Raw genomic sequence first — 23,812 nt, 5'->3', positions numbered from 1 at the left:
GCCATGGCTTTGTATGGCTTTAACTTGTAACAAAATAAATAAACTGGATGTTTCCTATATGAGGAGGGCTTCTGTTGGAGCCTCATGGCAGAATGCACATGTACAGAGAGTAATAGAATACTTGGCTTTCCAAAGAGGTAACATTGAATATAAACAGATCCTTTCTGTCTACTGCTTTTAATTATTAGCTAAAGCATGAAGAATTCAGGGTCTGGTTTAGAAATAATGTTAGGGGGCTCCCCCTTGGACCTTGATGAGAACTTACTCTTTCTAACACAAAGACTATTCCTTAACCTCTAGTTTCTAAATAATTTATATCATTATAAAAGCCAGTATATAATACTAGATATTAAGGGGCTTTAAGATTAATTATATTTTATATTCCAAAAAATCTGGGTATTTTTTAACCTGCCTCGAAAGCATGAACAATTAGCTCAGCAAAATACTTGCTGTATCAGACTAGAATATTAAAAAAAATTCACACCCCTTTCTCCCATATTTTCTTCATTTCATTCAATAATGACAATGAACCCAGGCAAATCTTGTCAGTCACACTTTCTGACTTTCTTGGATTACATTTTATTGTATTTCTCAGGCCGTAGGAACATGTTTAAATTTTAAAAGCTTTTTTGTACTGGGAGTTTCTAACAAATAACATTTATATTTTCAATTAGATTTGCAGAGGCCTTCTTTACTCTTCTAAATCTGAATTTAGGACCTGAAGTACTTGGAGAAAAAAAAAATCAAGTGATGAGGAAACTGAAAAAAAAAAAACAATTCATTAAGTTTAAACTACTTTCATAGCCTGCAATTGGACTGTGGTCAATCTGTGAACTATTCTGAATTTTGCCTCGATACACAGAAAGCCCTCTAAGTTTTACAGTAAAGGTCCAATATCAGTCATTGTTATATGGAGAGCCTCAATAATTTGCAGCATTCTATTATAATTTTAATGACAACAATGTTAGAAAGACTTTTCAATTGTCCTTGCCTAGTCTGAAGGGTTTAAAAAATTCTTTCAGGATTTTATCTTTGTTTGTTTTGCATTGTTTTTGACACTGTATATTTTCCTCCTTTGGTCAAGACCAGCCAAAACATCAGATAAAAATGTGCATAGAGTTAAGGCCAACATTCAAATTTCATTTCTTAAGAATATTAGACAATATAAATTGGAGATATTTAAAATGAAAAGGTAAAATCATTACCTCTACATATCTTTGCTCTTTTGAGAAATACCAGTGTTTGCACAAGAAATTCTGGATTTTGTTCTTATATCTAGCTCTTGCCAGGTGACTCAGAGTTGCCATGTAGTTAAAATGAGGGAAGTTTAGGATGGTTTAGAGGTGTTTTTCTTTTTTTAATGAGCCATTGAGCTGAGTTATTCCTACATAGAACATAAATTATATAAAATTATAGATAAATTCCAGGTATTATTATTAGTAATTTTATTGATACATAAGTCATGGTTGTAAGTTGGATGCTTTATGAAGCTTATTAATTATTTCAAGATACTAGCATTCCATTTAGTACCAAGAAGCAATGTGGTATGAAGAAAGAGTCCTGGAGCTTGAATAGGGAAGAGAGCTAGATTTGAATCATTCCCCTTGCTAGCTATAGGGAAAAAAAAGAAAGTTTCAGTCGGAAACTTTTCTTGACCTCAATTTCTTCATTCATAAAATGGGAATAAATTTACCATAGGTAGTATGTACTCCTAGAGCTGTATGAAACAAATGGAAAAATGGATGTGGAGTTCTTCGCAAATCTTGAAGGAGCATAGCTGAAGAATAAGACAGGTATTATTAGTAGTGTATTGGCCAGGCCTAGGACTTGTAGTTCACATCTGGAATCCCACCTACCAGGATGGTTGTGACTGGTGGATCTCTTGAACTCTGGAGTTTTGCTTCAAGGGAACTGTGCTGTAAGTAAGAAGGATTTTGTTATCCTTTTTAGTTTAGTTTCTCAGGATCCATGGCCATGGCAATGGTTAGTTTCCAGGTGTTAGATAATAGTTCCCAGAATAGCCCCAAGGATCCTAGATAGTAGTTCCTAGAATCATAGTGATAGACAGTACTATTGCAATTGCACCATGAGATAAGGGATGACATAACTGATATTTACTATGCTTGCGCAGAATGATGATATTGCTAAAGTTAACCCGTGAGGCCATTGTTGGCAATATGCCTTCTTTATCTGTAGCCCTATAAAGTGAGTGGTCAGTGAATAAGGAATATACGTGTGGCCTGACCAGTCCCATTAAGGCTGGAGGGGATCCCATAGGGTAATATGAGAGTGCAATGCTGACTATGCCTCAACTGGCCGCATTCAGACTTGTGGGAATTTAAATGAGTGCACTAGACTGACCACACTGAGATGTAGGGGTAGTTTCACCCCCTTCTGGCCTGAGCCTGCAAGAAGGGTGATTAGGGAATGCTACAGAAGTTGTTGCTGATATATACTTTGAGAATACTAGACTAGAATAAAATAAGATTGACGACCCCTCCGAAGCTGTCTTCTTCCCTTCCTTCTTGTCTTACCAGATCAAGAGTGAAGCGGTTAGAAACTGGAATCCAAAAACTCCAGTGCCTCTTGTGTGTAATCTGTGAAACATATGCTAATCAAGTGTCCACACTAAGTTCAACATTAATATAGTGATCCTCTGGGAGTGGGGTTCACTTCCTTGGGAGGGTGTCACTAGGTTGCCTAAGAAGGGGTGAACTGATCAAGATTGGAAACACAGTAGGTCAAAGCTCCTGTACCAATCAGTAATGGTACCCGGCCCCTAAGCAGCTATTAAACTTCTAGTTTTGTTGATAGGAAGATTATGTTTAAAAATAAACAAACAAATAGTATGTTAGAGAGTTCACACATGCACATTATTTTCTTAAGGATCCTTTTAGATACTGACTTTCCTATGAACATATAATATAACAAAGCCTTTACTATATAATAATATGGTATTGATTGACCATTTCCACTCAAAAATATTCCTATATGAAACTTATACATTTCACACTTATGTTACCCTTATCTGTAGGACAATGCTTATACTCATTCCCAAATATATTTTGAATGGCACACCTAATTTAATTTTTATTGACTACTATCTTTGTTATGAATGATTCCTTTTAATATGTTAAAAAAATAATACTCCTTCACAGTGCCACATGGAAAAAGCTACCAGATACAAGCTTCTTGGAAAATCAAAACATGAGAGAGGAAAGATGGATCACCTTCTAGTTCCCATGTTAAAGGCCATGATTTCTCAAGGCCTGATGCAAACCATACTGTTAAAGTAAACACAAAACTTTCAGGATAGGGTTTCTTTAATATTTACTCCAATCCAACCTTTCTCAGCAATTTACCTTTCCCAGGTAGTTTTCCCCTTTCAGAATTCTCTTGCACTGGAATTCTGACCAAACTTCTCTTGTTCAAGCAAAAGAAAGAATGAATCAAGTACCCTAGGTGCTGTGTTCTAGGCTCCACAAAGCAAAAGGAATGCCTTTGCCCTTGTATACATAAACATTTCATGCATGGGAAAAGACAAACATATATATATATGTATTATATATATGTATTATATATATACACACACATAAATATGTGTGTATATACATGTACAGGTATTTATAGTAATATGTACATATACATAGATACATATAAACATATGAGCCTATTTTTAATGAAAAAAACAATGTAGACATTTCATCCAAAGGTTTTATTTGGCATATGCTATCAACAATGCCAAACTTAATATCTATTAGTAAGCAATATTTAATAAGAAATCAACATTATTGCTTTTATCTTTTAAAATTCTAGAAAGTGTTTGTGAAAAAAAGCTATAAATAAGAAGACAGAGATGGTCTAGGCTTATTTTTGACAATTCTTCTGATATGAGAAAATATTTTAAAAGTAATTTGTGTTCTACCTATTATATACCTGAAGAAAATATGATTTCAACAGTCTGCACAATGGTAGCACTATATACCATTTAAGTGAATAAGCATTCCTTTAACTTTGGGTAATGCCACATCCATATCACCTGGGTCTTCTACTGGTTTCTGCTATTTGGGGAAAAAAAACCGAGAAAAGTAAAATTTAACAGGAAGTGATTAGAGGCTGTCTGCAGTAGTGGAGAGAGAAATGGACTCATATTAAGGATTCTCTGGGTTCCAGTTCCATCTCTGTGACTTACTGACTGGCAAAGTGACCCTGGGTAAGTCATTTATCTTCCCAGTACCCATGGAAACTTTTTAAAACTATAAGGTTCAGAATTTGGAATTAGTGGGGCAAGTTTCTCATTTAGTCCCTATACCAATGAAGTAATAGGTAGTTAAATTTTCTTTTAAAGGAAATTATACTTCTGTTTTAAAACATGAACTGATGTCCATCAAACCAGGATCAGGCATTCAAAGACATATGGAAGGGTGTCTAAAGGCCTATTTGCAAAGTGAGCTAATAATAGTAGCTGATATATCATACCTGTTATACATTCATATTCCTCCCAATTTTACTGCATGTTATTTTATAACAATCTTTCTTCTGTGAAGGGGTTTTTCCTTAATGATTTGGGGTAGGAATAAGGGTACCAACAATCTAAGGGCTGAAATAGTTCTGTTTGCAACATAGGCTCATAATGGGAAAGCTTCAGAGAACCCTTTCATCAAGGAATCTCAGTTCTCTGATCCCAAAATGATGAGTATTCAGTGCAATTACACTGTCAAGAATAGAGGCATCCTTAAAGGACTGTTGCCCTCCTCACCTGAAAGTATCCTTAAGGAGAAGATCTTTTAGACTCTATTAAGCATCCCTTCATTTCCTAAGCATTTTCCCTGAAGCACAAAAATCTGAAGGGCCTTTTTATTTGAATAGCATATCCTCCATGCAAGTGCTGCCACACACAAAGGGAAGCTCTGAACATTTGGGGATAAAAAAGAAGTCCTTGAGAATATCATTTAAATGCAATGAGTGCCATGCTGGATCAGCCCATGAGCCTGTTGTCAATGAGCCCCAAAGGGTGTGACATGAGAAGGAGGTACCTTAATGTGAGAGATAAGATAATAGCTCAGTTTGCTTGAGTAATAATTTGTACCTCAGTTATTTATAAATCTGTTCATAAATTTAATATGAAATTATCATGTAAAATTATACATTTATAAATTCATATTCATAAATTTCCTTCTGAGACCTTTGTTGTAGCATTGCTTGATATAAAATCTGGGTGGCTTTTAAGTCATTCATAAATTGGCCCCTTCTTACCTTTCTAGCCTTCTTATACCTCATTCCTCTACATGTACCTCAATTCTAGGGAAACTTACCTCCTTGGAGCTCCTCTCACAGGACAATCCATCTCCTGATTCAATGAATCTTTACTGGCTGTGCTTCTTGCCAGGAATTCTATCTCTTTATTCCCTGGTTCCCTTCAGGACTCAGCTAAAATGCCATCTTCTAGAAGAAACTTTTCCCAATCTCTTTTAAAACTAGCAACTCACTTCTGAAATTATCTTCAATTTATGCTGTATGTCTCATTTACATGTAGTGGTTTGCTTGTGGTCTCCCACGTTAGATTATGAACTCCTTGAGGGCAGGGAACAGGGTTTCTTTTTTTTTTGCTTTATTTTTTTTGTATTCTCGGAGCTTAGCACAGTGTTTGACACATAGTAAGTGTAAAATAAATGTTTATTGACTCGAGGTAATGAGTGCAATAAGTAGGCCTGCTGTCAATCAATCATTAAACATTTATTAACCCACTACTATGTGTCAAGTGCTGGAGATAAAAAAAAAAAAAGGAAAGAGAAGAAAAGGAAACTCTCATCCCTAAGGAATTTACCTTCTGTTTAGAAAGAAAAATCAAAGATAAGATCAGGTCTCAAATATACAGCCTGCAGACATTTGACTGTCAATGTTCCTGAATGTGGCCTGATTAAAATGAAATTGGGAAATACTTAACAAAATAAACAAAAATACAATTAAAAAAATAGATGACATTCATATGTAGTTTTCTAAGTCAATAGGGGTACACAAGGTTACTGATTTCTTTGATCCCCATTTCTATTTGAGTTTGGCCCCACTGCATAAAGCAAGCCATAATCCAGATCAGTAGAATGTAAATGCATTTAGCAATGGGTAGGATGCTTACTGAGATGGTATGGAGGTGGGGCAAGAAAATGTGCCACTTGTCTCTGACCCCCAATAGTAATTTCTTTGGGGTAAGATTTTTTGTTGCTGTGATTCAGTGGCTTTTCAGTTGTGTCTGACTCTTCATGACGCCCATTTGGGGTTTTCTTAACAAAGAAACTGGAATGGTTTCTCCAGCTCATTTTATAGATGAGGAAACTGAGGCAAATAGGATTAAGTGACTTGCCCAGGGTCTCACTGCTAGTAAGTATCTGTAGCTACATTTGAACTCAAGGAAATAAGTCTTCCTGATTCCAGGCTTGGTACTCTATGCACTGTGCCACCTAGCTGCTCTCTGGGGTAAGATACTGCTGTGCTTTTTTTTTCTTTATGTCTTTGTATACCTAGCACCTAACATAGTGCAGGGCCATCTCCAGTCATCTTGATCTACATTTTGCCACTGGACCCAGATGTCATGTTCCTCTTCAAGAAGCAAGGACAAACAACTTGTGAGTAGTTCAAGCTGACCCACCAGGGACTCAACTGGACGATTCCATTTAGGCGATGCAGCTTCTTTATTCCTTCCTTCTTTCCTTCCCTTCCTCTCTCTCTGTCCACATACAGTATTATACCCTTACCTGTGAGTGCTCTGCCCAGAGGAAGGTAAATTTTGAAGGCTGAAGCCTAGGAAGATGACCATTACTCAGCTCATTTCTTACCTAGCCTTAATCACTGGATGAGCATTGCCTCAGGAAGGCCACGATCTCCCACTGCATCTGGGCCTTCGCTAGTCATCCAGATCTATGTTCTTGCCACGGGACCCTTATGGCTGCAGAAGGGAAAGGAAGGATGTTCACTTTGCATAGTGCTCTCTCACTTCAATCCAATTCACTTGTAAGTCATAGCATCATCTTCCTGACGTTATAGTCCCCTTCGGAGAACCTAGGACAAATAACAGCAACAGCCTAGTATAGTGCTTAGCACATCTTAGGTGCTTAACAGATATTGTTTGGTCATTGGTAATTCCTATAAATGCTCCGCAAACTTTAAAGCAATGTACGATTTTCAGTTATTATTGTGGAAGCACAGTCTAATAAATTTGCACTTGGAGCTAGAAATTCGGGGTTGAATCAAGCCTTACCACTTGTGCGTCCACTGACAAATCCTTTAGGCTTCCAAAAACCTCAGTTTTTGTGGTTTCTTTTTTTTTTTTTGGAGGGGGGAAGGTAAGGCAATTGGGGTTAAGTGACTTACCCAAGGTCACATAGCTAGTTAAGTGTCAAGTATCTGAGGCTGGATTTAAACTCAGGTCCTCCTCACTCCAGGGCCAGTGTTCTATTCACTGAGCCACCTAGCTGCCCCTGATTTTTTAAATAGGGATTAAACTCGGATTACCTACTTGTTGGTCCGTTGTGCTCTGTAAATTTAAAAATGCTATACATACGTGATACTTTGGTGACACACAAATGTATAATATTGCTTAAGAACTCTTTGATATGGAACCGGTCTTCACTAGATGAAATGAATGAATGTGAAAATTCTTTGAAACAAATAAAGCACCATACAAATTTAAAATTTTATTGTTAGTGTCTACATGTTTGCATTGGAAAAAGAAAGCTCAGAACATAGATGACAGAGCTGGTAAGTAGCCTGTTTTTAATCACTGTTTCTACTTTGTTATTATCTTCCACATCTTTGTATTCCTACTGCAAATTTTTCCAGCAAAATATATCACCGACAGTCAGAATCAAAAGATTAGCCCTCTCCTGGCCCTTTTGGTCAGATATCACAATCAAAAGTAAGGCATTATATTTCCTATTTACCTTAAAGGTGATAAGGGGAAAACATAAAATGGTAATATTTTATTACCAAGAGGAAGCTAGGTGGCCCAGTGGATAGGGCATTGGGACTGGAGTCAGAAAGACCTGAGTTTAAATCTGGCCTCAGACACTGATGTGTGACCCTGGGCAAGTCACTTAACCTTTTTGTGCCTGAGTTTCCTTAACTGTAAAATGAGAATAATGGTATCTAACTCTCATGGTTGTTGCAAGGATCAAATGAGATGGTATTTGTTAAGTACTTAGCATGGTGCCTGTGAGACATATGAAAAGTTCCAGAGACAGAGTTTCTGGGTAATTAATACTCAATTTTATGAATTATGGCTAGAAGATAATTAATAAACTGATAGTCATTTGGCTTTCTCTTATAAACCAAAGATGAATCATGGAAGCACTCAATGCTTACATACCCTGAAGGAGTAGGTGTTCCCAATAGACAGAAATCAACTCTGATTAGCAATTGTAAAAGAAGGAGTATTATAAAGAGAGGTATGTCTATTCAAATAAGGGGCTGGGTGATTATTGTTACCTTTACTCATCTCTGTTCAGACTACCTACCCCCACCTCCGACAATTTAAAATAAGGGATCTACCTCCATCCAAACCTGCCTGATAGGAACACTATGGGCCAGAATTCACCTCTCTTCTTAAGATTTTCTAGTTCAGTGGGATTCCACTCAAGATAGAAAAGCATGTACCTAAGGATTTCAACAATCTTGTCTATCAGCAATGTCTGTTAGAGACTAGTTGAATAATCTACAGGGGTTTATTTCTGAATGAGGAAACATCTCAATTAATAATTGGTTATTAATGTAAGAGAAATAATCATTTCTCTCATCTGGTATATAACAAGTACTTAGTAAACACTTGTTTCCTTCCCTCCTTCCTATCTTCCTCTCCAGGACAGCAGAATTTTACCAGGCTCTATTTGTAACCTCAATATGCCCTGGCTGTTGAGTGCAAATTCTGAAAGAGAGGTAACCAAAGGTCCTTACAAGGATTAGAAGTAGCACAGCAAAATGGAAAGAGCATTGGATTTGAAGTCAAATATCAGGTTTAAATCATACCTTGTTCATTTCCTACTTGACTTTGGGTAAGTCATTTAACTGCTCAGGACTAGTTTCCTCATCTATAGTATGAGAGGGGATGATTAATGAATTTCATTCTTCCTTCCAGCTCCAAATCTATGATCTTGTGATCTCCAAGGTCTTTTCCAGTACATAAGTCCATTGATTCCACAACTCTTCCAACTCTCTGACATATGCTCCTGTCATAAGTGATTTTGCTTTCTAGTAAACAGTTGAGAAGGAACTAAGAAGAGAAAAAAAAATTAAAAATGAAACTTTTGAGGAGTAAAAGCAACAAAGCATATGATCTGCAGGTGGTATTAAGGCTCATGTATTTCTTCTGAAGTGAGTAAAAAAAATCATTATTGTTTGCCAGGGAATCAATGCTAGAAAGTAAATTTTCAAATGATCAAAAAAAGTGAATGAAAGAAACACTGACATAATAATATGCAAATATATACATGACCTTTATTACCATTTCAGAGAATCTTAGAAGACTTAGAAATGGTTTAGTCCAATACTCTTGTTCTTTGCAAATAAGAAAACTAAGGCCAGGTAAAGTTAAGTGACTTGATAAGGGTTGAGATTGAAATTCAGGTATTCTGTTTCCCAGTCAAAGGTTCTCTTCACCACAGCACTGCATTGTCCCCTCTGGAAAATCCTTGTGAAGTCTACTACTCAGAGTAATTTTAGTGGACTGAAGAATGAAAGCAAAGGAAAGGAAGTAGTATCTGGCTTCAGACAGACCTGAACTTGACATGACCCTGCCTGGGCAGTACAAGGATAGCTATGGCATGAAAAAACCTGGGCAATATATGCAATACAATTACTTATAAGCAGGTTTCTTTTGATACTTCCTGCGATTAGCATGAACCAATAAACTAGTACTGTTTATACTACCTAGAGTTTAGATGGAACTGATTCTTGGTAACAAAAACATTCTGATTCCTAATCATGATGCCATTTCATTTTTCAAGCAGAAGGAATAAAAGAAGTAGTCTTTAATCATTTACTAAATACACTTCTTCCAGCACTGTACTACTTATTATGTCATATACGGAAGCAGGATCAATCAGTCATTTTGAGGTGTCTCCTCTGTGTATGGCCCTATGCTACGCACTGGAGATATGAACATGAAAATAAAACCTTTCCTGCTCTCAGAAAGCTTACATGCCATCAGGGAAGATGTGTGAGCATGTGTATAACATGCATACAAAATAAATGAGGTGATTTCTGGGCAGAGGGAACACAATGAGACATCATCCATGCCCCTAAGGAGGTATATCTAGTGTTGGAGATAAAATGTGAGTACATGGAATAACCAGAGAACTATAGCCCTTGTTTGTATGCAGTGTTCTGTGTTGTTGCTATTCAGTCACATCTGACTCTTTGTGACCCCATTTGGCAAAGATACTGGAGTTGTTTGCACTTCCTTCTCCTGCTCATTGTTACAGAAAAGGGAACTGAGGCAATCAGGGTTAAAGTGACTTGCATAGGGTCACACCTCTAATAAAACTGCATAAGAATTCAGGTCCTTCTGACTTGAGGGGCAGCACTCTTCACCACCCCAGAAAAGGGAAAGATCAGAAAGGTCTTATGGAGGTAGGTCTTCAGTCAAAGATCAATGATTTTAGCGTTGCAAGAGTTATTAAAAATGATCTAGTTCAAACTCTGCATTTTACCGATGAGAATGCTGAGATCCAGAGTGACTCACCAAGGTCATATATTAAGTAGTAAGCAGATACTGAATTCAGCTTTTCTATACCTATTCTAATGTTTTTTTCTCTCTCTGATATAGCACACTGACTCCAAGGTCTGCTAAAAGACCCAGAAATTAATGGTGACTGCTTTTTTTTTTTTTTAATGAGATAGTAAGTTGGATGGATTTGGGTAGTTTAGGGTAAAAATAATGCATAGTTGTTTTAGACATTAAGGATTTGAGGTGATAATACCAATCCAAATAAAAATATGCTATAGGCCTCTTGAGATATAGAGGTGAAGAAAGGCATACTCTGGAACTCTGGAATCATGAATCATGAACTGAATATATGTTTGCTGACTGGTTTGGGTGAAATTAGATTTTATTCTTGCATTGGAGGGAGGGGGAAGAAAAGAGGGAGAGGAGGGAAGGGGGGAGAGAGAAAGTGAGAGAGAGGGGGAAAGAGAGAGAGAGAGGAATAATGGGCACAAAGAAAAATTTCTCCTTGTTAGAGATGAGAGGTTCCCTAGGATTTAAAACCAGAAGAAGCCTTAGTTATCAACTTGTTAAATCCTCTCATTTTACTGATAAGGAACTGAGGTCCACTGGGGTTTAATGACTTCCCTAAAGGTCATGAATGAACTAAAAATCAGAACATGAATCTAAACCGAAGTCCTCTAATTGCAGAACTTCAAAATTCCTTCCCCCACTCCCCCCAACCCCACGAGCCCCCGTTACAAGATACTGAACTGTTGGGAATATACTACAAAGAATACATATCTCATTGGTTGGGAAGTAAAATAAAAATGTATCTACTAGCATATACATTTGGCTTTATCACGGAAGACTCAGCTCTTCACTTGCACCCCGGGATTGAAGCGAGTAATGGAAAAGTGAAAGTAAAGCAAACCCAATCTGATGCTGCTGGTTCTAAATAAAATGCCCACATATGCCCTCACTTCTCAAAGGTCTATGGTGTCCCACCGGGAATAAATTATATGCCCTGCAAGTTGTTACACTGGCAAAACCAATAGGAAGGTTTCAACTGGCAAAGAACGTGGAACTAGGGTGGGCTGAGGAGACTGAAAGGGCGAAACTACAAAGCAAGAAAACTGTCAGTTCTTATCAGTTTTATGACTTTGCCATCACGCCTCCGGAACTCAATTGATCACGGATTCTATGACACGCTAAGGGGTGGAAGGAAGGGGGGGGGGGGTACAGCCAATCCATTTCTTCAGAGAGATTTGCATTTGAAAAGCAGCAAGCTGGAGGAGAGAGTTTAAGAATTTCTTCACACACACACACACACACACACACACACACACACCCCCCCTTTAAACCCTCGTCCTGATTTTCATGCAAAGAAATCCATCTGTATGGATCCAGTCAAAAGGCTGGAGGAGGAGGGTGCGTGCATGTGTGCATCTGTGTGTGTGCGTGTGTGTGTGCGTGTGTGCGCGCGCGCCAGCGAGCGGGCATTGACAGGCTGGTTTCCTCTCTGAATTCCTTTTGCACGCCACCATTGGGTCTTCGGGGGTACAAAAAGTCTCCGTGCCGCCTCCGGCCGGCTTCAGACATAGCCGAGAGCGGGCGCCGGGCGCGCTGAGCCGGCTCTCCGCGCTGCTCTTCCTCCCCCACCCTCCTCCTGCGCTCTCCCTCTCCCCAGGGGAGCGAGCCCTCTGTCCGTACCTCTCGCCTACGAGAATCGGGTGGGCAAGCCCGCCAGAGCGCCCTCCGTGCAGCGCCGGCTTCTGGGCTGGCAGCGCGGGCAAGGAGCGGGCTCCCTCCTCCAGCCGCCGCCTGCGCGCCGCGCCCGGACCAGCTCCAGCTCCTGGTGAAGAGCTGGAGGGAGGCAGAGGGAGAGAGAGGCGGAGAGCGAGCGGAGAGCGCGCAGGCTGGGGGAGGCGGAGGGGGGGCGCTCCGCAGTCGGCTCGCCCGGCCAGCGAGCTCCGGGGAGCCCTCCGCCTCCACGGCACGCGCCCGCCGCGCGGTGGGCTGTGATTGGAGGGAGCGAGCCCCCTGCGCCGAGCGCTCCGGAGCATCGACTCGGGGCTGGGCGATGCAAGTTCATCCCGGAGCCAGGAGAGGCATCGGCACAAGTCTCAGAGCCGCCCGCCAGTCTTTCTGAGGAGAGTCTGCGTCCGTTTGGATTAAGAGACCCACGCGGCTTGTGACTACCACCGGAGGGGTACGGCCGTGCCAGGTAAGAGCACCGGCATTCGTGCGTGGGGTCTAGGCGGCAGGCGGTGCTGTTTCTAATGCCCTGGCGGTCTTCTCCGAGCACTGCCAGCCCCTGTGCCAGAGGAGAAAAGGAGGCTGGAATGTCCTGGCCATTAGCTTCAGAAATCTAAAGTTACTGCTGTTTGATAGGAAACGCTTCACTGGAAACACGATGTGCATGCAGCGAGAACAGGACGCTGTCCTGGAAACCTTTAGGAAAACACACCAGATGTGACGTTAGAAGTAGTTCTGAATAAAGGGAATGCCCGGGGAATCAGTCAGTCAGTCGACAGGAATTGAGAGGAAGCCTTAGACACAAGGAAGGCTGGACAGCTCTTCACACTCGGGGCGCTGGGGGAGAGAGATTGAGAGCGCCCGAGGTCCCACGTCTCCTCACTGGTGCCTGTAAAGCTCAGTCTTTCCATTCAGCACCAATCCTGTGTGGACTTGTGTCGGGTTGAGGCTTAAAGGTTTTACTGTTGCAAGATAGATCTTTTTTTTTTCTTTCCCCCACCCCTTTTTTTAACTGTAGATGTTAAAAATGTTTTACAATTCGAAGATGTGAAACAAGTCACCAAAGGCTTTCTGTAATTAGTATTCAACTGATCAGGTTGGCTCTGCAGTGCTTTAGCCTTTGATTAGTGACCTCCTCCCCCTCCAAGATGTGGTATCAGGCTTCTTTGATTTCAGTTTGTCTGACACTTAGTTTGACTTCCATACTGGCAGAAGTCCTAAGTACTCGGTGATACAATTTGAACGACAGAGAAAGAACCAGTGACTCTCTGAAGACCTTTCATACCCTTCTGTTGTCTTATGTACAGTTCAGGTGAGTAGTGGGTAGAAGCGAGTTCACCTTAGTGGGAAAATGGATTAACTGCCTTGGAAGAAGGGCCAGGGGCCAGGATTAGCAAAGCCTTTTGGATTCTGCAAATTGAATACAATGTATATATTTTAATCCTTTGCCATTGCAAGAAAAAAAAAATCTCCTTATTGATAGACAACTTATCAAGTGAAAGGAAAGACTTAAAAGAAAATCAAAACATGCACTTCATAATCCTAACAAGACAGATTTCACTGTCCTCTTTCATATGAAAGTAAATAATCAGACTTTGGAAGCAAACAAATGAAAATATAAAAAATTACTGTGACCCCAAAACAAATTTTATCTTGTCCTTCAACCTACTCATTAGATACAGGGACATATACTTTTTTGGTGACTTAACTATGACTCGTTTCTTTTTCCTTCCAGACAATACTTTTTTGTTGTTTTTCTCTGAAAGGAATTTTATAAGCACTGTATTAAGTGATAGCTCCTGTATTGCAGGTGTAAATCAAATGAACAGCACTGAAACAAACACAAACTGAACCTTGTTTTTAGAGTTGAATGGATCAAGAATTTTCAGGGTTAATTTTTTTAAAAGCCAACCCCCCCCCCCCCCCCACCACCAAAACACTAGTTATTTTTATCAGGTTACTGCCTGGAATACCTGGACAGTGTGAAGGTTCTTCAGAAGACATGTTGAGAAGAATAATTAAGTGGTGCCTAATTAAAAGTATGTGTTTCAGTGCTATTTGTAACTTTACCTGGATACCAAACGTGACTTCCTGTTTAATAGTCTTTGTTTTGACTTTGTGTTTATCTCAGCACTTTGCCTTATTTAGTCTCTGTGTAGGAGAACTCCGATGGCTATTTTTTCCTTCTTTATTTTTAGGGGTATTGGGGATAAGATGAGTTAAAACAAAAACTCAGGAAGAAAAGAAGCAGAATGACAAACTGGTAACTTTTGTATCAGTGAGAATAATGGGGGCTAAAAAACCCCAAGAGAAGGAAAGCCTTATTTCTATGTTAGTATTTAACAAGGAAGTAGACAGCTGAAGCAATTAGGTTAATATCCAAAGTTAATAGTCTTATCTTGTATGGCACGCTGAAACGTTGAAAGTGTTCTGGTGGGGGGAAAACACACAAAAAACAATAATCAGTGTGCAGGCCATCTTCCCTGCTAAAAGCTATTAAGGTTTGCAGCTTTAATAAAAGGGCATTGTGCCCTTACAGTGTAACATATAATTGTAATTAAGGGCTGCTCTAGGTCATTAGAACTGTGTTAACAATCAGCTGACAGCCACACAACTCTTTCAAGTCTACTTTTATCGATTTAATAGCACAGAGCTTTTACCTTTTCTTATAAAAGGGTAATTGTAAAGCATCTGTATTACTGCAATTTACCCTTGAATTGACTAGAGTCTTTAGTGGCCAATGAAGAAGGGTGTGCTGCACACTGAGTTAGCTTCTGTTCATCCTTCCCATGTATACATATCTACAATCTGTCTTTTTTAGGGGTGTGTGTGTGTGTGTGTGTGTGTGTGTGTGTGTGTTCATTTTCACTGCCCTGCTCGTCTGTACATTATATAGCATTTTAGCTTCCTTGATAGCAAAGTCAAAAAAGGCTTCACATAATCCATGATGAAGAAAAGTGAGTAGTGCTTGTGCTGAGTCAAATAATGCCTTAAGCAAATCTTTTAAACATCTTTCACAAGGCGCTAAACATATAAATTGTTCCTCTTCATAGTGGATAGTTATTGCTGAGTGGCCTCAACTCTCCTGGGCTCTTCAAGGTTTTAAATTGACTGTTGTAGCTGCCTGCTTATGTGTAAGATCACTATGAGCTAGGCAAATAGCTGTTTTGTTTTTTTCCCACTTGATTGGCAGACTTCAGAGCTTTCTGTTACATTATCTTTGTCAGTGGCTTCTGAGTCAAGTCACTTACTTTCCTTGATTATCTAAGGTTTGTGCATGAATGCCTTTGTGTAGACACTGAGAATTGCTTTTGTCATTAAAAATCCGTTGGTTTTAGATGGGGGCAATATGAAATAGGGCTGAACTGAGCACAGAAAAGGAAGGCATGTGAACCTAGGACTCTTACGTGACAGTCTTTGACAAGCCTGGCACATTCAGTGATGAGTAGCAATACACGAGTGCCTCCTCTGGGATTTTAGAGGTTCTGCAGGAACATACCCCTAATAATTTCTCCCTCTTGGTATACTAGTACTGCCAAAATAGCCAGTGCAAATGAGTTTGTAGGGACACAGGCTAACTCTCTTGTTCAGGTATTGTTACCAGTGCTTGCTTTGGGGAGCACTGCTTTACTGTTATTCTTTAAGTAGATCAGGTTAAAAAGGATGCATTTAAAGTCATATAAATCACATCCGATATAATATGAAGGCCAGGGTAAATTTTGAAAAGTGTATTACTGTGTATTCATGCACTCACAACATCTAAGAAAAAAATCTTACACTAAAATAGACTTCAGCATTGTAATATTACATAATTAACTCTGAAGCACTCTGGACAACTCCAGAATTGTTACTTTATTTTCTCTTTATGGCATATGGGAACCCTTTACTTAATTGCTACCTATTCTTACATTTCCTTGTTAAACCCATTAATTCAAGATAGAGGACATTTGTACTTAACTTAGAGGGGCACTATAATCAATTTGGAGAAGTTTTCATTCCGTGTTTGATAACCAGATGCACACTACAGGCAAAGTACTTCATTTACAGGGCCCCTGCCTGAATATTTAGGCCAGTTAACTGTGGGAGATTGTGGTCTGTAGTTGTAAATGTTATCTTGCCCAGGGAGCTAATGGATTTGATCACAGTTTCTTGACTTGGGAAATCACAATTAGAGGGTCCCTAGCCTTACTATTTAAAATAATAATTACTTTATCTTTGGAAAAGAAAGGTGGGGACACATATCCTTATTATAATTCTTGAAAATACTTAGAACATTTAATGGTCCCTTCAAAGAAATATTCTTAAGGAGAATAAATAAGGAATTATTGTAAACATACACAGAGATGTCAGAAAAGTTGGAAGTTATAGCAATACAATTTCCAATTAGAGTTATTTTTTTTTACCATTTTTATTATCCTCAATACAAGCATTTTATTCTTTTAAGTGATATTGCCCTAGGCTTGACCTTCTGATTCTAAGGTACTCAGGGTGGCATAGATCAAGTTTTAGTGGTATTAGTTAATTACAGAATACCACCTTATAGAAGGAACCTATTTTATTAATGTACTAAAGGCATAGGAAGAAAATAACATATCATTTTGTACTATGGATGCAGGGAAGGCAGTACCTGCTCCTTGGCATTGTGAAAATGGCACTTCAAGGAATGCTTTCAGTTGTTTCCGAGGTTATGGTTAACCACTAGCTATTGCTGTTGTACAAAGAAGCTAGAGCTTAGGGAAAGAGAAGTTGAAATGGAAAGGGAAGAATTCTCTCAGGGAGGTACAGACAAGGTAGTATGTTAGTTTGAGGAACATGCTCAAATTCTACTTATAAGAGAAGGTATTGAGGTATGAAAAATTTGAATATTTACTTCCTTGACCTCCATAGAACGACAAGTAGATTGCTTTTGGTCACAAAGATTGACCCATTTAAAACTAACCTTATTTAAATTCATGTTGCATTCAGTTAATGTTTCAAACCCAACCCTATCTTGAAGAGAGATCTTCTGAGTACCTTTGCCCATTCCCTTAATTACAAACCCTCAGGAATTACTATGCCACTGTGCTATCCCATGGGGGAACAAAAATGTCTTGTTACTTTTCTGTCTCATAAATCTTGACCTCATCCACAGTGTGAATCTGTGGTCAAAGGGAATGAACTACAATTCTCCCTTGATGTCAGCTCCTATCCACCTAATGCCTGTGGTCCCCAGCCTCCTTTGTCCCCCTGAAAATACTGTATTTTATAAATATGTCTTCCTCCTGCCCCCATTTCTTTCTATATTCACGATAATATTAATTGGGTCTGGAGACAGTGTATGATATTAACAAGATCTTTGGATGAAAAAAGAGAAGACCTAGGTTCTAGGCTTAGTTCTGCCACTACTTCACTGTATGACCTTAGGCAAGTAATTTTTCCCTTGGGCCTTTATTTTCTCATGTGTCAAATGTAGGGGTGGAACTATTCTGATCTCATAGGACTCTTCTAGCTCTGAAGGACAATTAATAATTAATTTGGGTTTAAAAAATGTTATATATGGTAGACAGATGATCTCCCTGAATTCCTGTCTTAAGAAGATAAATCATCCTTATTAAAACACCTGTTTAAATCCATACTGCATTTAAGTCAATCTGTAACAGGTGGAAACTATCATGCGGAAAACCTAGTGATAATTACTAGTTTTGAAGGGAAAAAAACTTTGAAGTGTTTCAGAAAGCATCATTCTTTATTCCTGTTCTGCCAGAAAAGTTCACTTTCAACTACAAGGTTAAGAGAGAGTGACTTTTAGGCAGGACATTGTTAAACATCCAAAGAAGGACAGATAGGATTGTGAAAGGCCTCGAGGTCATGCCATATAAAAATTGGTTGAAAGAACTGGCCTGGAGGAAAAGAAATCTTGATATGATATAATAATAACCTTTGAGTATTTGAAGTTCAGTCATGTGGAAAAGAGAGGGTGTACTGGAAAGCGTGCTGGACATGCAGTGAAAGGACTTCGTTTCAAATCCTGGCCCAACACTTTTTATCTGTGGTCCGGCACTTTCTATTTCGGCAAAGTAGTGCAGCTTCTCTTAGACTCAGTTTTCTCACCTGTAAATTCAGGAATTTGTAGTAGAGTAACTCTGAGGTTCCTTCAAAAGGCTAAATCTTTGATCCTTGGCCTCCAACGGCAGGATTGGAAGCAATCTGAAAAGCCTATCTACCCAAAAGTGTAATGAGTTGACTTTGAAGGTTAATAGGTTTTTTTTTTTCTTCTATGCAAGTCTTCATGAAAAAGTGAGATGGTCATTTGGTAGGTTTGTTTTTTCAGCCCTAGTTTGCTATTGATGGCTTTTGAAGATTTTTTCAACTCTTAGATTCTATGACTACATTAAAAAGAGAATGAGTTTTCCACCAGACTAAGCAGAAAAAAGTTTGATAGTACAATATACATGTAAAAAGGAATAATACATTTTGTAAAATTTTGTTAACAGTCAAAATGTCCACTATTTCAGTAAAACTTAAAGAATGTATTTTAATATGAGATCATGTGTTTGTATCCATATACACACAAAAATATATGTATGCATATATATATGTATATATATATACATATATATATATATATATATTCCTTTTACTATAAGTAATTATTAAGTAATTTTTTCTAGGGTAAATCAAAAGTGTTCAGCATTGAAGCAATTTTTGAAATGATGGTACTTTAACCAATAGCAAGTCTCTCCCCCCATCCCAACCCTTTTTACAGTTGTAGTTTCTCAAGCTATAATATTTTATAGATTAGCCAGTGAAGTGTCTAAGAGAATATAAGCAAGATTCAAGAGATGTTCAGTAGTCAAATGTTATAGATTTTTTTTCTGATTCTTGTAGATCATTCTATAAAGAACATTTTTCTGAATCGGCATTTTATTCCTCTACTTTGTTTCCTGGAAAATGGAAATGTTAAAGCCAGTGATTATAGAATTCATTTATGGGATGATGCGATTACTGTTCTACCTGGCATTGTTCCCTTTCACTAAAATAAGAAATGAAAAAAAAATCTTGTCTCTGAAAAGAATGAATTGGTGCTTTAAAGTCAGTTTTAAAAAAGAATAATCAACTGACTGGTCAGTTGTATTAGTTAATTATCTTTAGAACAGTTACAGATGATGATGGCTCAAGGCATTTAAAATTGCACAGTCAGCTATGTTTTGTTCATTATTTATAGTGACAGAGACAATTGGGCTTTATACCTGAGATATCCAGTTGGGCACTTACATTTGGGTAGGTAAAGTATATTTTAACTCACCTTTAAGTTTTTTTCAAAGTTCACAAGAGTAAGAGATTGCCTTGAATAATGCATTGTAAGTCAATTATGTTGTCTCTAGAAAGTATATAGAACAGTGCTTTCCCTCCCCCTAAAAACAATATATATATTCATCAATTTGTGATTATCAGGTTTGTAGTCATCCTTTGAGATCTTTACCTTGGATTATTTGCAAATTTCTAATGTCAATTATTTTGGTTTATTGAGAATGTTGTTTTGAATTTGGAAGGATTTTAGCTTTACACCAGCAGCTCAGCAGCTGCTATGTATGCTGAAAAATAAAAACAATTTTAGTTATTGGTAAGTATTTGTTCATTATTTTTAAGTGTGAACAAAACATTTATTTACCACTGTGATGGGTACTTAATCTGATTTTAAAAACGGTTTCATAGAGATGCTAAGTAGGGCAGAAAAACTGAAAAAAATTTAAAATAATGAATTAGTTCAGATAAAATAATATTATCTATTAAGGGTAAATGAATAATAAACCATTTACTTGGAAATAATGTGTTGCCACTTAGCTGAACAAAAATAATTGGAACAATGAGACAGCATGATAAAGTGATTTCAGACTAGATAAATAACGGCGATTCTGTGTATACTGCCTGACTGCTTTCCCTAATTTTTTCCTTCCTTTTGGATTATTCTGTTTAACATTTGGGTTGCATTACGCCTGATGTTTCATATATAGGATTTAAGTTTTGTGCTGTGTTTAATAAGGCAGTATGGGATGACCACAACTCTCTGAATGGTAATATCTCATACATTTTCAGGTGTGGAAAGATAAATTGAAAGAATATTGTAATAAACATTAAAGAAACCTTAGCTTTTAAATGTCAATGCCTAGTAACTCATTTTTCAGTTTTGATCAAAGAAGATTGTATTTCAAAGTAATTATTAGACCAATAGCTAGTCTCACAATGTCTTTTAAAAAGCTGTCATTGGCTACATACTTTTCCTTGCCACAAAGCAGCTAATTTCCATTTTAAAAAAATGTTTCTTGTCTGCATCTTCTATCCCCTAAACTCTAGCTACTCCTATTTATTTTTGGAAGTCATAATACTACATATTTGTAACTGTCTTGTGCTGACATATATATATATATATATATATATATATATATATTGATGTCACCTTAAGATGTACACCAATACATCTTTGAAGCATCAACTATTTTCTGAACTAGGAATAGGGAACATGACAGACAGCCAAAAGCTAACTATTCTGTGTTCTCAGTGAAAGGATTGTCATACTAGACAGGATGAGCAATACTCACCCTGTTTATTCTGAAGAACTATCTATCTAGTTAATAACACACATTTACATAGTACTTTAAGGTTTACACAGTGCTTGCCTCACTACAACTCTTTGAGGTGAGTAGTACAAACATTATCTGTATTTTACAGATAATTGAACCGAGGCTCAGAAAAAGTGTTTAATAATTTATTGATGGTCAGGTCCCTACTAAGTGGGGTTGAGGAATGGATTTGAAGCAAAAATCTCTTAATTCCAGATTCAGTATTCTTCCATTTTCCTATTCTGCCTTTCCATCATTAACCTCATCATTGAAGGGTTGGGGGGTGAAGAGAGTGGACAAACGAGACCTATGAAGGCTAAGTTCTAGTTTAGAAAAGTTGAGCATAAGGAAAAAAAAACAGGGTTATTGTTGAGAGGCAGGAAATTGGCAGTCTCTGCAAATACTCCATATTCCAACTCCATGCATTTTCACTGGCTGTCCCCATGCCTAGAAATCTCTTTTATACTTGCCTCCATAGGCCTTCTCCCTTCACAAGCTTCCTAGTCTCAGCTAAAATCCTACCTCTGCAAGAAGCTTTTCCTTCTTAATGCTACTACCTTCCTTCTGAAAATTATCTGAAATTTATTCTGTACATATGCTGTTTGTGGGCAGCAAGGTGGCACAATAGAGAGAGTGCCAGGCCTGGTATCAAGGAGACTTATCTTCCTGAATTTAAATTTGGCCTCAGACACTTACTAGCTTGTGACTCTGGGCAAGTCACTTAAACCTGTTTGTCTCAGTTTCTCTTCAGTAAAATGAGCTGGAGAAGGAAATGGCAAACCACTCCAGTATCTTTGCTGTAAAATCCCAAAAGCATTCAAGAAGAGTCAGAAAAGACTGAAATAATTGACCAATAGCAACATCCTGTTTGTGATTAGTTCCTTGCACACTGTCTTCTCCTCCCTTCTCCTCCCTCTTACAATTAGATTGTTGGCCACTTGAATTCAGGAATTGTTTTTGGCTTCTTTGTATCTCCAGTATTGAGCATAGTACAGAGTACCCAGTAGGCCCTTAATAAATGCTTATTAACTTGACATCAAATGCATAGTCCAACAGGACCTGACCAGCTCCCACTGGACTTTTGCTAATGTGCTTTTGTGTGTAAATATATTTTTAGTCTCTCCACCACCTCTCCTCTCTCTCCCTCCCCCCTTTCCTCTCCCTCTTTCCTTTCCTTTCCCTCTCCCCCTTTCCCTCTGACTCTGTCTCTCTTATTTATTTATATTTAATGCTTGACTGCTGCAAAAAAAACCAAGTATATAAAGGATGCTCAGAGTAGTTGATATTTTAAGTACAAAGAATGGATGGGAGAATATACATACACACACATATATGTATGCATACACACAGAGTTTTTTTTTTTTCTCTTTAAGATCCTTAGTTTCCTTGTTGATAAAATAGAGGATATTGAATTGGTTCTCAAACTTTTGCTGACTTTAAGATTCAATAGTGAGTAAAAAGAGATGAGGGGTTGATTTGGTTTATGAAGTCAAAGAATACCTTTTATTCATTCATTCATTCATTCATTCGTTCGTTCATTTATTTATTTATTTTTTGCTTTTTGGAGGGCAGTTGGGGTTAAGTGACTTGCCCAAAGTCACACAGCTAGTAAGTATGTCAAGCGTCTGAGGCCAGATTTGAACTGACTCCAGGGCCAATGCTGTATTCACTGTGCCACCTAGCCGCCCCTAAAGAATACCTTTTAGCTAAAGATGTCTTTCCCTGGGACTTGGGGTTTACAATGGTATGGGCATATAAATTGCTGTCTAAATAAGGGTAACTAAACCAATACGGGCACGTCAACGCGCATTCTGACAATTCCCAGTTGGCTTTCGGCTTTGTGCTAGTAACTTCTACAAGGGTTCATGCAGAGGTGATTATTATGCTTATTCAGGGATGGGAACTGTATTTATCTACTTATCTGTAAATGAAAACTCTCTATGACCTTGAAGGACATAGGAGGATCCTTAAAATCTCCTGATTTCCTTGTAGATCCTTGTTACAGCTCACGCAAGGGAGTCTAGAATTGACAAACATTTACTATATACGTTATTAGATTATTTTAAACTTAATGAAAATGTTTGCAAAGTGTGTTTAGATTCATTGTTTTGTTGGAATTGCCAAGAAAGATTATCTCGGATGCTTTATGTATGAAAAGGGAAGAGATAGAGGACAGAAGTGTAGTTTAGACCATTTTAAGGTTCCTGTCTTTTACTGTATTTTCTTTTGGTGTTTCTCCTTCCATCCTCGGTAGGAATAGATTGTAAAATAACTGCTGAAACACTGAAGAGTTTAGGAGGGACCTGAGAGAACATCAGTCTGGCCCCGCTGTAGTAACGAGCACACCCAGGATGGCCGGCTAGCACAGGTTCTTTGATCTGCTTTTCTTAAGGAAACACAACTTTTAAAGGGGTCAACAATCCATTTTAATTACATTCACTAGTTCAGGGGGAAAAAGGGTCAGCACCCTGAACATGGAGAAAATACAAGCAGAGAAATTAGCACACGGACAGGCCTCCAGCTCTCTGAACATAGAAATATTGCTATCCACTTTATATACATCACTGGATTGAGGGAACACAGAAATCTGAGCAGTCAAGGGGTCTGAATATATGGCTACTCAGTCTTGACCAGGAAATCAAAAGATCCTTCTCATGAACCAACCGAGAAAGCAAAATACAAACTTGGAGAGGGAGGAGAGAGAGAGGGAGAGAGAGAGAGAGAGGGAAAGGGGGAGAGAGAGAGAGAGAGAGAGAGAGAG

General features: G+C 38.3%; 1 protein-coding gene across 2 annotated transcripts in view; it reads left to right on the top strand.

Annotated features, from left to right (window-relative positions):
* Positions 1–12,592: 12,592 nt before the first annotated feature.
* The window catches only part of CDH7 (cadherin 7), a 200,029-nt gene continuing 188,809 nt past the window's right edge, over positions 12,593–23,812 (top strand). Inside the window, exon 1 of one of the 2 annotated variants that reach the window (XM_069099585.1) lies at positions 12,593–12,920. The gene's annotated coding sequence lies outside the window, so the exon portion shown is untranslated. Of the gene's footprint in view, positions 12,921–12,955; positions 13,764–23,812 lie in introns of those variants that run through there. The other variant, XM_069099586.1, reaches the window with a different exon arrangement.

This window comes from Petaurus breviceps, unplaced genomic scaffold (assembly GCF_028583685.1).
Source record: "Petaurus breviceps papuanus isolate PSGF00001 unplaced genomic scaffold, PetGlider_PUasm1.0 38, whole genome shotgun sequence".
In the NCBI taxonomy this organism is placed as follows: domain Eukaryota; kingdom Metazoa; phylum Chordata; class Mammalia; order Diprotodontia; family Petauridae; genus Petaurus; species Petaurus breviceps.
The sequence above is the reverse complement of the archived record's forward strand: the minus strand, read 5'-3'. Positions and strand labels throughout refer to the sequence as shown.